The 13578-nt window shown below is 29.7% G+C and overlaps 1 pseudogene; it reads right to left on the bottom strand.

Annotated features, from left to right (window-relative positions):
* Positions 1 to 1539: 1539 nt before the first annotated feature.
* LOC131180900 (putative leucine-rich repeat receptor-like serine/threonine-protein kinase At2g19230) lies at positions 1540 to 13050 on the bottom strand (annotated as a pseudogene).
* Between the last annotated feature and the right edge of the window lie 528 nt (positions 13051 to 13578).

Here is a 13578-nt window from a genome sequence, read left to right on the forward strand (position 1 = left end):
AAGCCAGTACATATGAAATCTATACTTCAGTTTTTACCATGGACTAGGAGCCATATCAGTATCAATATTCAAATGACTCATTAGTGGTGAATTGCTTGATCTTATGACCCTGGCTTTCATTGTTTGGGATTCTTCAACAGCCATTGCTATAGCCAAGCATTCCTGTAATCCAGCTAGAACATGACTCATGTCTGGCCTCTGTATTGAAGCGTTTGTTACACAGGAAAGGGCAGTCTCCACAGCTTTCCAAGCTGAAGTGGCATCAAATTCTCCATGCAATCTGGGATCAACAATGTTTAGAATATCACCCCTGTCAATTTTAGGTCTAATCCATTGATGTATGCAAATGAAGCCCCATGGGTGTTTCTTATTATTTCAGGCTGATCAGTTATAAGCTCAAGTGGAATAATCCCAAAACTATAAACATCACTTTTTTTTTTTGTTAAGGTTTTCTATTGGTAGTATAGGGCGCCGAGCATGATAATGGGAAAGGCTAAGGAGAAGACATCTTGATTCATTAGTTTTTGAAACTCAAATTTAGTTGGAGGTTTGAGTAAGCATTTGATTAACTGAATCAAAATTTCTATTAATTGTATTGTTAACCAACTTCAAAAATATTAATTAAATTAATTAAATTAAAATTGAGAGAAAATTGAAATTAATTGAAATTGAAAATATTTAGTTGATTATCGGTTATAATCGAATTAATTCATCGAATAAATGAAATATATATTTTATATTATAAATTATTTAATAAAATAGTAATAAAAATATATGTATAATTTTTTTATTTATAAAAAATAATAAATATAATTTAATGTTATTAAAATAATAATTATAAATTAAATATTATTATAAAATCATAAAAATAATAATTATAAATAATATATTATTAATAAAATTATAATTAATATATTAAAAATAACTAAACTAATAATAAAAAATAAAAATTTTTATTATTATTAATAAAAAATGAATCAAATTAAACTTATTATTACCAAAATAACTGAATTTTATTAATTTAGTTTATTTTTTTTATTATAATTAAATAATACGCTTCCACTTAGAAGTTATTTTTTAATAGGATAAAAATATTTATTATTTTTATTTGATAGGAAAAAACATTTATTTGACAAATTGGTGCTTCCAATTTGCAGCCTGGTGGCTGTGCAAACATACCAAATTATTATTATAAAAAATATTTTTTAATTCATTTAATTTTGTATTTTTTAATTGATAATCTACATAAAAAATATTTTTATTAATAATTTATATTTTAAAATTTAATAACTTTATAAAATATTTAAATTCTATTTATTTAAAATATAATATATAAAAATTTATAAATATTATTATAAAAACACATATTTCATATTTAATTAATTACAAATAAGTTCCATTAATGAATACTCAATATGTAAAATCTAAACTCAATCCGAACATATTACAAATATTATACTTCAAATCTGAACCCATCCTAATCTCTATTATATGCTACCTAAACTCATCCTATTAGATTGAATACCCACAAATATCTGACCTGTTACTATCCTAAAATTTTGTAATGATAATTATACATTTCCAAGAAACTTCATAAGCAAATTATTGGTGCAGCTTAATACATTAATATAACCGTTTTTGTAAAAAGAGAAAAAAGTTTAAAAATTTCAAGCCAGTACATATGAGATCTATACTCCAGTTTTTACCTTGGACTAGGAGCCATATCAGTATCAATATTCAAGGGGCTAATTGGTAGTGAATTGCTTGATCTTAGGACCCTGGCTTTCATTGTTTGGGATTCTGCAACAGCCATTACTATAGCCAAGCATTCCTGTAATTCAGCTAGTACATTACTCATGTCTGGCCTCTGTATTGAAGCGTTTGATACACAGGAAAAGGCAGTCTCCACAGCTTTCCAGGCTGAAGTGGCATCGAATTCTCCATCCAGTCTGGGATCAACAATGGTTAGAATATCACCCCTGTCGATTAGAGGTCTAATCCATTGATGTATGCAAATGAAGCCCCCATGGGTCTTTCTTGTTATTGCAGGCTGACCAGTTATGAGCTCAAGTAGAATAATCCCAAAGCTATAAACATCACTTTTTTTGTTAAAGTTTCCTGATGCTTGAGCCCTGTTGCAGACAGAAAATAATTAGCGCTATATAACTTTCACCAAAAGCAAATTAATTAGTCAAGAACAGCGCAAATGCAAAACGAACCAATTGAGGACCGTCAAACGCAAAAAAAATGAGCAATCCAGATGTTAAGATTAGAGGTTCTAAAATGTTATTAACCCTTAACCTCTTTTGTATTTTTTAGATGTAGGATTTTAATAAAACAGGCAAATACGTGGAGAAGATATGATGGCAATTTGAACGTGCATAATAATAGAGAGTGCAGAGTTGGCTCTAATGCTATATTAGAAACCTAATAAGCACAACTTTAAAATCCCTGTATTAAGGTTAATGATCATACAATGCTATTAAGCTTATCTTTTAGATGTGAGATTTTAATCTTTAGCACCACTGAACCAAGGAGGTTTGGTTAAGCTTTAACCCTTGCTAAAAAAAACCCTTACTCAGGAGCGACGTAACCAAATGTGCCAGCAGGGCAAGTTGATACATGTGAACCACTTTCATTGGTGAAAGCTCTAGACAATCCAAAATCAGCGATCTTTGCTTGCCATTTTTCGTTCAATAAGATGTTGGAAGTCTTCAAATCCCTGTGGATAATCGGTGGTTTGCAACCATTATGTAGATACTCCAGTCCTGCAAAACCCGTTAGCCATGGATAAGAATGATGAATGGGGAAGCAAAAAGTAAATAAAAATAGAAATGGATTTGCTTGAGAACCATAAGCTGCATCTACTGCAATTTGAAATCTCTCTTTCCAAGTCAGAACACTTCCACTTTTCTCTGCAACCAAAATACATCAGGCTATCATTGTCAGAGTTGTCTTGAGGAAATTTGCAAAAAAAAAATAAAGGAAATTTGCAAAAAAAAAATAAAGGACTTCCATTGAGAGAAGAAATCTAGAAAAATCGACAAATTAAATCTTTTACAGTTTGTGATAGACATACTTGATAAATGCTGTTGCAAGTTTCCATTAACCATGTACTCGTATACCAATGCCATGTTATGACTATCATTGCAGTACCCAATTAGTGAAACCAAATTCCTATGATGAACAACCATCAAGAGCTGCACCTGCATTTTAATTTTGAAAAACCACTATTAATCAGACTGTATATTTATTTATACTATATATCTTGCAATAGTGGCAGAAAGGCACAAATAATTGATTAAATTGAGTTGAAAATGACGCTGCAGTAGTGCTATATCTAACCTCTGCTTGAAATTCCTTGTAGCCTTGATTTGATGATTGAGATAACACCTTAATTGCAACTTGAGTGCCATCTTTTAGGGTTCCAAAGTAAACTTTTCCAAAGCCCCCTCCTCCGATGGCGGTCTTAAAGTTATCAGTAACACTAATAATCTCTGAGTAACTAAAGGTCTGATTCTTTGATATTTGTGTTTCTGCTATTGCTGTGCAAGTAGCATAGACAGAATTTGAAATATATGGATAAAGAGAAAAAAAATGATATGTAGTTTATAGTTTTATAACTTTTATTAAGCTAACTAATATGCAAATAGAGGAAAAATAGATTACCTTGCTGTCTTCTATTTCTCCAAGAGATAGCTATCATGCATAGGAGCAGAAGCATCAATATTGATATAATTGATGCAACAACTGGAAGAAGAAAACGTTTCTTTTTCTCACATGAATCCGACTGGCATAAATTTGGATTTTTGTCGAAGCTAGCATTAAGTATGACATCATCAATTCATCATATAACAGACATTAAACAACCTATGGATTTCAATATCATCATTTTTTTTTTTTCATTGGTTCATTTAATAGCTGGAAAAAAGATGAAAACAAAATGGTGGACAAGAGAAGACGTTCAAACCTTAACTGCAATGTTCCATTATTAGACTTTTTTATAAGGGACTGTGGAATGGATCCAGTGAACTTGTTCCCAGTTAAATTTCTGAAAAGAATGTACACTAAATCATTCGTATAATTCATCAAAACGCCTTCCTTCCCCACAAAAAAAAAAAAAAAAAAAAGGAATATCATGTATTCTATGCTTAAGTTTCTTCTCACAGAGTATTTAAATTCGGCAGTTGTGCGAAAAATTCTGGCACCGGCCCTGTCAATTCATTGTAAGATAAATCCCTGAAAGAAAAGATGCCATTATAATGTCAGTTATATTTATTTGGTGAAGGCAGGATCTTAGTTCCCTACTGGGAGATTTAACCATGCTTAGGCGAGGTTCAACGATTATTTTTTCTTTTTTTGGGGAAACTTACAGCAAAGTTAAGTTCAACAGTTCTGAAAAAAAATTGGGCAGAATTCCAGTCAATTTATTGTATGATAAATCCCTGAAAAGACAACAAAAAGATCAAGATATATTATATTTTACACGACGACAGAGTAAGATATGTGAAAGCTCCACCCCTGTAACATGGGTGCTCTGTTTCTGCATCCCATGGGAGAATGTCTTAATTTTGTTGTAGAGCACGTATTGAAAAGAACCGTTAGAAACTTAGTCAATAACACTTACAAGGACTGAATTGCCTTGAGGGCAGAGAGCGACGGAGCTATTTCGCCAGTCAATTTCCTTGAACTGAGGTCCCTGTTCACATATCAGAGAGTAAGCTAGAGTGAGATGTTGACATCAAATGATAATCAAAGTAATGGTGTGCAGCGGAAAGAAAATACATGTTCTTATGAATTTAAATGTGCACTACTCACAATGAGATGATCCTTGGAGGATTTTTGTCATAACTACTACAGTTCAAACCATTCCATGAAAGTTCTCTTGGCACACATGGGTCTCCTTGCCATTCATCTTCATTTATGTTGTATGATCGCATGACGGCCATGATTGCATCAACTTTGATTGCACAAGAAAAATATAGATTTAATATTTTTTTAGAACACACGCACACACGCACGGATTAGCAACAGAAATGGACAGCTATGAAGATTAATTGCTACTGATATAACAATTAATATAAATATAAAAAGCATACCATCTGCTTGGTCTGTTGGAGAACGAGGAAGCTCAATTATATAGAGAATCTCGAAGGCATTGAGAATGGGTGGAAGGTGAGAGTTGCTCGTTGAATTGATAGTAAAGTTAATATCGCCTTTGGTTGTTAATTTAAGAGGTATAGTCCGTGGCTTGAAGTATTCCAGGCTAAAGGGTCCATAGTTGTGATCATTCAGAGTAATTGTGAATTCTCTTCGTTGATCTTGTGGAAACTCTACAATTTCAGCGAAGTAAAAGTAGACATGAAAATTGCACGATGGGGAACAGTAAAAGCTCTCGTTGTACGTCAATGAGCCAAGGTCATTTTGGGCCTGGGCCGCAGTTCTTAACACTTCAATGGGTAGTTTGTAGGAAGAATTAATTTCTTGGAGTTGTGTGTCTGATGTGGCATTGACCAAAGTCCAATTAGCAAACCCATAAGAGTACCAGACGCGATGGAAGACATCATCCTTGTACCTAAATAATAAAGATAACACAATACCTATTTTATCCTTGTACCTAAATAATAAAGATAACACAATACCTATTTTATTTATCCCAAAAGAAAATTAAACAATACATGCTGCTAGTGCACCTATTAGCTTCTAATGTCTTTTATATATATATATAATTGTTTTTAAGTAAAATTTAAATTTGAAATTTTAGATGCTAAAAACTCATTAGTAGAAAATATTTTGAAATAATATTATTTTAGATGCTAAAAAAATGAATTTAAACCCTTTTAAATAAATTTTATATTATAATTCAAATCTAATTTAAATGGATTTTTAAGTAGAATTCAAGCGTTTTGAATAAATTTAAAAGTGATATAATTAAATTATATGAATTGTATTATTTGGGACAACTAAAAATAGAATGATTATATTTACTTTTCAATTTTAATTAATTATCTTTATTTTCAAAGACATATTTATCTTAGGGTCGTTTGGGGGCTTTTAATAGCTCCTCTCAAATTAATTAAGTTGGTTTTTAAAATCATATCACTTTTTCACATGATTTTAATTAGCTCTTTTAAAATAATTTATTTTTAACTTAAAAAATAAATTTTAACAATTATATACTTTTTAGACAAGAAAATTAAACAAATAGAAATATAAATTTATTAAATTAATTCTTTATGTATATATATATTCTCTATGATTACTTTGTTCTGTTACATAAAATAAAATAATTTAACAAAATTTTACAATTCATTTTATTCGTAAAATAATTAATTATGAAAAATATTAATTATGAAAAATTTATTAACATCAAGAAAAAATTAAAGTTTTTTTATATAAAAAAATGCAAAATATAATTTAAAAAACTAATAAATAAATTATATGTGACAAATTTTATTTAAAAACAATTATAGGAAAGGGTTTAGGATATATGAAATATTATTTATTAGAATTTTTTTAAAAAAATATTATGTGTGTTTTTTATGTGAGCAAATTTTATTTTTTTGTTAATTAAGTTAATAATTTTTTTTATAATTAACTATTTCATAAAAAAAATCATTTTAAAAAAATCTCATGAGATTAATTATAAATTTATGTTAAATTATATATTTTTTTCATAATTATATGGAAACAAGTAAAAATAAAAGTCACCAATATCTATATGTATTAACTTTTAAGGACAAAGTTATTATTAACAAAATAATATTTAAGAACTACCCTACAAAGTAATCATTAATTGACTAAGATGATACTTTTCCCCTATGACAAGGATTAAGTCAGGATGTCGACCTACCTCTGTAGGGGCAATGATTACATTGTAATAATTCCTTTTTTTTTTTTCTTATCGATGAAAAATTATGTAATTACTTTGTTTTTATTAAAATAATTTTTATTTTATAAATAATTATTATTAAATAAATTAATAATAATTAATGATAAAAATATTAAAATGTAAAAAAAGTAAATAAAAAATAAAATTATAGTGCACTTTTATTGGTTATCTACTAGAGCTATTATTGAAAAAAATTTATATATTTTTAAATAAATTAATTAAAAATTTTGAAAAAGAATTTAAAATTAACTTTAATATATTTTAATGGTAAAAATATTAAAATAATAATAATTTTTTTAAAGTACTATTTTTAACATTTAAAATAGTTTTTTTTTTTTAAGCGTTTTTTCTCTTGTAAAACTCAATATTAAAACAAGCCTTAACTGTACCAATAATATCTTACTAGAATCAAATGCACATCTACTTACCTGAAACGAATGTCAATAGGATAGCCAGGTTGGAATCTTCGAGCAAGTAGTGATCCAGACTCACTTCTATAAATGGAATCATTCACATAGTATAATTCCAATGCTGAAATGAAAGGTATTCCCAAGCCTTTGTTTACAAGGCACACATGAATAATTTCAGTTGAAGAAAAATAAAAGATCTCACCAAAATTCCACCCGTTACGATTTAGATTATTAACTGTCATCCAATGGTTAACCCCTATGTGCACATCAAACGTTGGAGGTTGATTATTGCCATCGTAATTTTCATAACAAAAGAAAGCTCTGATCAAGTAATTATGATTTTTTCCCTGTTCAGGCCGCAGAATATAACAGTTATTTTGTCCCGTTGGAAAACTTCTTAAATTCTTACACAGTCGATCTGTAAAGGCTTTTGGTGAGGTCGTAATTCCTGGTTCTGCATCATGATTTTCGCCGGTGCTTATGAAATCTTTATCTGACTTGTAAAGCAATCCCATATTTTCATCAACATAATCTTCATCCACTCCGCAATCGATGCTTATGGAGCCTTTAAATTGAACACCAAGATGATAGTAGTTAGATAGGACAAATAACATGTAAATTTTCCTTTTTTTTTCTCTTGTTATTTTTTTTCATTTAGTTGCGATTAGCACAAACTCAAATTTTATTAATTTAGAGATGATTCCAGAATTACTATAATATTGATCGATAAATAAACTCTTTAGTTATAATTATAACGGAGTAGTAGATTATTTAACTAAAATAATAATAATTAATTGGGTGACAAAATTTAACGGGTTGGATTTGTAACTCCCGATGCAAACTAGGCTTAATAACTCCTTTACCAGGCCTAGTATATATAAACTCTCTAACATTTATATATCCCACGGACGTGGATATGACAGGATTTGTGCTGTACCTGGGTTTCCAGTGGCAAGTTTTCTTCTTCCAGCGGGTTCAGTATTTGCTGCTGCGGCTACTTTAGAGCTCCCAGAAGTAGCATATATTGGAGTAAAGATTAGCCATAGTATTGAAAACAAAAAGAATCTCGGCCAACCGTCCATGTTGATGATCCCCTTTTTTTTTTTTTCGTGGAAGGTTGATGATCCGTTAGCCTACAAGTAAAGAAAACTTGGTTGAAATTGGTTGCCTCTAAGTGCTAGCACACATAGGAACGGTTCTATATATAGTATATTCAAGTGCGGAGACTTATGTTCCATACAGCCGTTGGATCTTGGAGATTGAATTATAGCCGTTCATTAAAGAAACTATAAACAGAAGCTTTGCTTGTAACTTGGGGAAGACAAACAATAAGGGTGACCTGCGTGACTTGCTTTGTCGTAAGGAATGGGTCGGTGAATATAAGTCAATTCTATGTCCATATCTTTGGAGTTTACTTGGAATTTTTATTTGCTGAAATTGACATATGTAGATCTCACCGGGGATTATGGGAATATAGGCCATTATAAATTATTTTAACAATAAAATTCAGGAGTGTTAAAAAACTAATAGAATTTAAGTAAAATAATGTGAATAATTAAAATAAAAAAAAATTATAGAAAAAAAAAAATAAATATTATATATATATTTTTCTTCTGGCAAGCTGCGAGTAACACAGACTAAAGAAAAAAACGACGAATAAAATAAAATAAAATAAAAGTATAACGATAGAGATATTCTGAATAAGTTTCAAAATATCGTAGCTTGCGAATGGTGTCCAACTTCATCGACACTTGCCCACAAGGACCGGCACCACGGCAGGGCAGGTAGTCGATTTTACAGATGATGATATTATTATAATTTTGCTAAATGATTAGATTAAATTTAAACCTTCATAAGTTTTTTTTTTAATTTTAATAATTTAAAAAATAATTTTAAAATTTAAGTATTAATATAAATAATTTATAAGATAGATATTTACATATAAATTTGCTATGTTTTTATTTTCGTTATAAATTCAATCATTGTTTTCTAAATATTATTTTCTCTTAAAAGAAAAAATTTAAACATCAAATCAAAAATAAAATCAAATTGCAAGAAATGTAGTGTTATTTTGCTGTCGTAAGGAATGGGCGAATATAAAGTCAATTCTCCCTTCCACATCCATGGCGTTCAAGTATTTATTCAGTGTTACCAGTTTTGGTGTGGTCTTTATTATATTACTTCCATTTATTTTTCACATTTGAGTTTTATACAATAATTAAGAAAATAATTAAATAATTATATTTTTATAAAAATATACTACTAATTAACTGAATTATCTTTTATTTCACAATTAAAATTTTATAAATATTTATTATATTTAATAAAGATAAAAGATAAAATTAAAAAAAATAATACTCTTTAATTTTTTAAATATAATAAATAGTTTTAAATAAAAAAATTTAAATATAATAGATAAAAATAGACAGAGATAATAATATGATAATTATAGGCTAAGTCCAATTTCATTACAAAAATTAATTTAACGAGAAGAGGTTTGCTTAAATATTATATTTAGTATAATTTTTTTTTTTTTTTATCAAAAGATAGATTGGATTCATTTGAAAAAAGCCTATAGGCCCATTACATAAAACAGCCCATGGCCAAACAATAGAATCGGCTAAAAACAAATCTAACTCAGGCACTCAGCTTAAATTCTTAGCCCATAATTCAAGAACCAAACTGAAGATGGGCAAACACAACACGACCCGGACAAAACCCCATTGTGCGAAGACTGCTGCCTTGCTCATCGCCACCGGTAACTTCTAATTAAGTGCAGCCTATTTGCTATTACTATTAAAATTATTATTATATTTTTTAAAAATATATTAATTAAAAGATATTAAAAATAATTTAAAATTAAATTTTATAAATTTTAATCATAAAAATATTAAAATAATAAAAATAATTATTTTCAAATTACTTATTTTAATAGTATTTAAATTGATACTTTTACAGAAAAAAGCATTTTTGATCCTTGTAACACAATGCCAAACATGGTGGAAAAGCAATTGAAAAGAGGCAGAAAGAAAAATGAAAGCATTAATTTGGACACAGTAAAGTTCTGAACAAGAATATAGATTAGCTAATATTGAAGGATGTAAGATAGTTCAAACCTCAGCTGCAATAGTCCATTGTTAGATTTTTGGACAAGAGGCAGAGGAACTGAACCTGTGAGCTTGTTTACAGATAAATTTCTGAAAAAAAAAAAGAAAATAAAAAAAGAGACCATGAAGTAAATCACCTGCATACTCTAAGCTGAAATTTCTCAAGGCAATATCAAAGCTCATTGACTTACAGAACAGTTAAATTTGGTAGGTGTGCTAAAAATTCAGGAACTGTTCCAGTCAGTTCGTTGCTTGATAAATCTCTAAAAGAAAAAGAAACGACTTGTTATTAGAATTTTCTTTTTTCTTCATGAATGGATGCCATAGAAATATGCACATATAGACTTGTATTGCATAAAAGGCATGCATGTAGTGATAAACTTTTATCTTCATTAATGTAACTGAAACAGCAGATTGCACTGGGCTTGCTGGTGTTTGTGTGGAATGCAACTCAGAACAAAAATTTATTATAAGCAAGTTAATACTTACAATGACTGTATAGCTTAGAGTTTAGAGCATGAGGAAGAAATATTTCCTGTCAATTTACTTGAACTGAGGTTCCTGCATTATGATTTGCTGAGTAAGAGAAAGATATGGTGCCATTATCTAAATAATGGTGCGCCATTCACATGATAGAATTAATTGGGAAACAATCAAAATAGAAGATGTATATCTTGGTAAAATTTTTAATATGCTGTTGGCTATTATCAGAAGGATAATTTGAAAATGCACTCACAAAGAGATGATCCTTGGAGAATTGCTATCATAGCTGCAGTTCAAGCCAGTCCAAGTAATATCACTAGGAAGACATTGGTCTCCTTGCCAGTTATCATCTTTATTAATCTTGTAAGTTTGCTGGATGGCCATTATAGCATCAACTAGGATCATTCTTGAGAAGAAGAAAATGGTGAGAAAAGAAAGAATCACGCAAAATTATTGTAGAGAGGAAGAGAAATGCATATTGAACGATCCTACCATTTGCTAGGTCTGTGGGTGAAATAGGGCCAGCATTACATAGAAAATCTCTATGCCGTTGAGGATAGGTGGAAGGTCAAACCGTACAGTTGAATTGATAACAATCTCAATGTATCCAGTAAATCTTGATTTATGAGGTCCACAACAAACAGAGAGTGGCTTCAAGTATTGGAGGGTAATAGGTCCATAGTTGGCACCGTTGAAATTGATGGTGAATTCCCGTCTTGGTTTTCCATGTGAAATATGTGATATTTCGATGAAGTGAAAGCAGGCATAGTATTCATTTTCTGGATTGTACGTATGAAGAAGATAGCGAATAAATGATCTGAGGGGACTTCATGGTTGGGCCGCAGTTCTTAAAACTTCAACTGGTATTTTAAGGGTACTGTTGCTGCTCTGAACGTCAATATGTGAGGTGGTGTTCAATGAAATCAAATAATCAGGGGTAAATGTTGACCAAAAGCGATCGTACACATCACCCTTGTACCTGAAACCGTCATAATTGTCCTGTTACAATTATTTATGCAATAATATATTTTGTATTATTTTGTTTCATTTAATTTTGATTGTAACCCAAACTTGGATTTTACGAATATCTTCCATATCACTGATATACAAAAACAAAATAAGTTAATAGCATCAGTTCTATAATTATAAGGATAAACAAAAAAAAGCTACAATTTACCTGACTGTCCTATTGGTTGAGTTGCCAAGGTCATATCGTTCCATTGTGGATAGGGATCTGGACTCGATTCTATAAATGGAATGGTTCAGATGCCTTAATTCCAATGCTGAAATGAAAGGTGTTCCAGAGAAAGTATTTACGAGACACACATTAATATCATCAATTAAAGAAAAATAAATAATCTCATAGAAAATTGGTTGCGATGCATTGAAAGGTTGCACCGTCGCCCAAAGATCAACACCGATATACATATCAAACTTTGTAGATTGATTCTTGGCATCATAATTCCCATATTGGAAGAATGCTTTGATGATGTAATTTTGATTTTTGCCTTGCTGAGGTCTCAATGTGTAGCAATTCTTTCTTCCTTTCGGAAAGAACCTTACACTTCGAAATAAACGTCCAAAATAAGGATCCTCATCTTCATACTCAGGCGATACGTACTTATTTTCTCCTGTACTTATGAAATCCTTGTCAGACTTGTAAAATATTTCAGTTTTCTCGTCGAAATAATCTTGATCCACCCCACAATCAATGCTTATGAAACCTTCGAATTTTTGGAAAAAAAAAAAAGAGTTAATTGGATATGCAAATAGCAGTATCAGAAACCGCTAGAAAACACAAACTTCAACCAACAGCACCAAGAAACAGAACAGAATCGCTATTCGAACGTAAGCCAATACAGAATTTTCAACGAAGTCCGGCAAAAGAGAAAAACATAACAGAGCAAGAAGTACGTAGGATATAAACAGATGCAGTAAGTTGCCCCTACCAGAGGTATTAGCGGCAAGCTTTCTTCTTTCAGCGAGCTCATCATTATTTGCTGCAGCTAGTTTTAAGTTTCTGAAAGTAGCAGGCAGCAGGACAAAGATTAGGCATAGTGTAACTGAAAGCAGAGCTTTGCGTCCATCCATGTTCCTCTTTTCCTGACAATTTTTTAATTATTTCTGGTCATACAAGTCCAGGCCCTACAAGTGTAAATTTGAGATATATAAGTGGTGTCTGGGAGGGACTGCTTAATTATATAGAGGGAGAGAGAGATTTTTTCACTTTAGTCACACACATATATAGAAATTAAATTGTGAAATCAACTTTGGACGAAAACAATTTTCTATTTCTAATTAGTTTAGACATTAAATGAATTTTTCTTATTTTTTTTATTTTTACTCACACTTAAATTAGATTATTAGATTTTAAGATTTATACATTTACATCCACTAGAGGTTTATTTTTCTTTTCCACTTTTTTATTTTTATTTTTTATGATTTTTTAATTTACGCAAATTTTTTATTTTTTTTCTTTAAATATATTTATATTATTTATCAAATTATAACAAAATGATAGTAGATAAAACATGAAAATAAATTCAAATAATGGAAGTTAATAAATACTGATATTATATATCCATTTTTTTTATTAACACTATCATTAAAAATGTCAAAACAAATCATTAAGTTAGCACAATAATAATAATGGACGCTAAGATTTAGTAAAATAAAAAGATGAAAA

Source organism: Hevea brasiliensis, chromosome 6 (assembly GCF_030052815.1).
Source record: "Hevea brasiliensis isolate MT/VB/25A 57/8 chromosome 6, ASM3005281v1, whole genome shotgun sequence".
Taxonomy (NCBI): domain Eukaryota; kingdom Viridiplantae; phylum Streptophyta; class Magnoliopsida; order Malpighiales; family Euphorbiaceae; genus Hevea; species Hevea brasiliensis.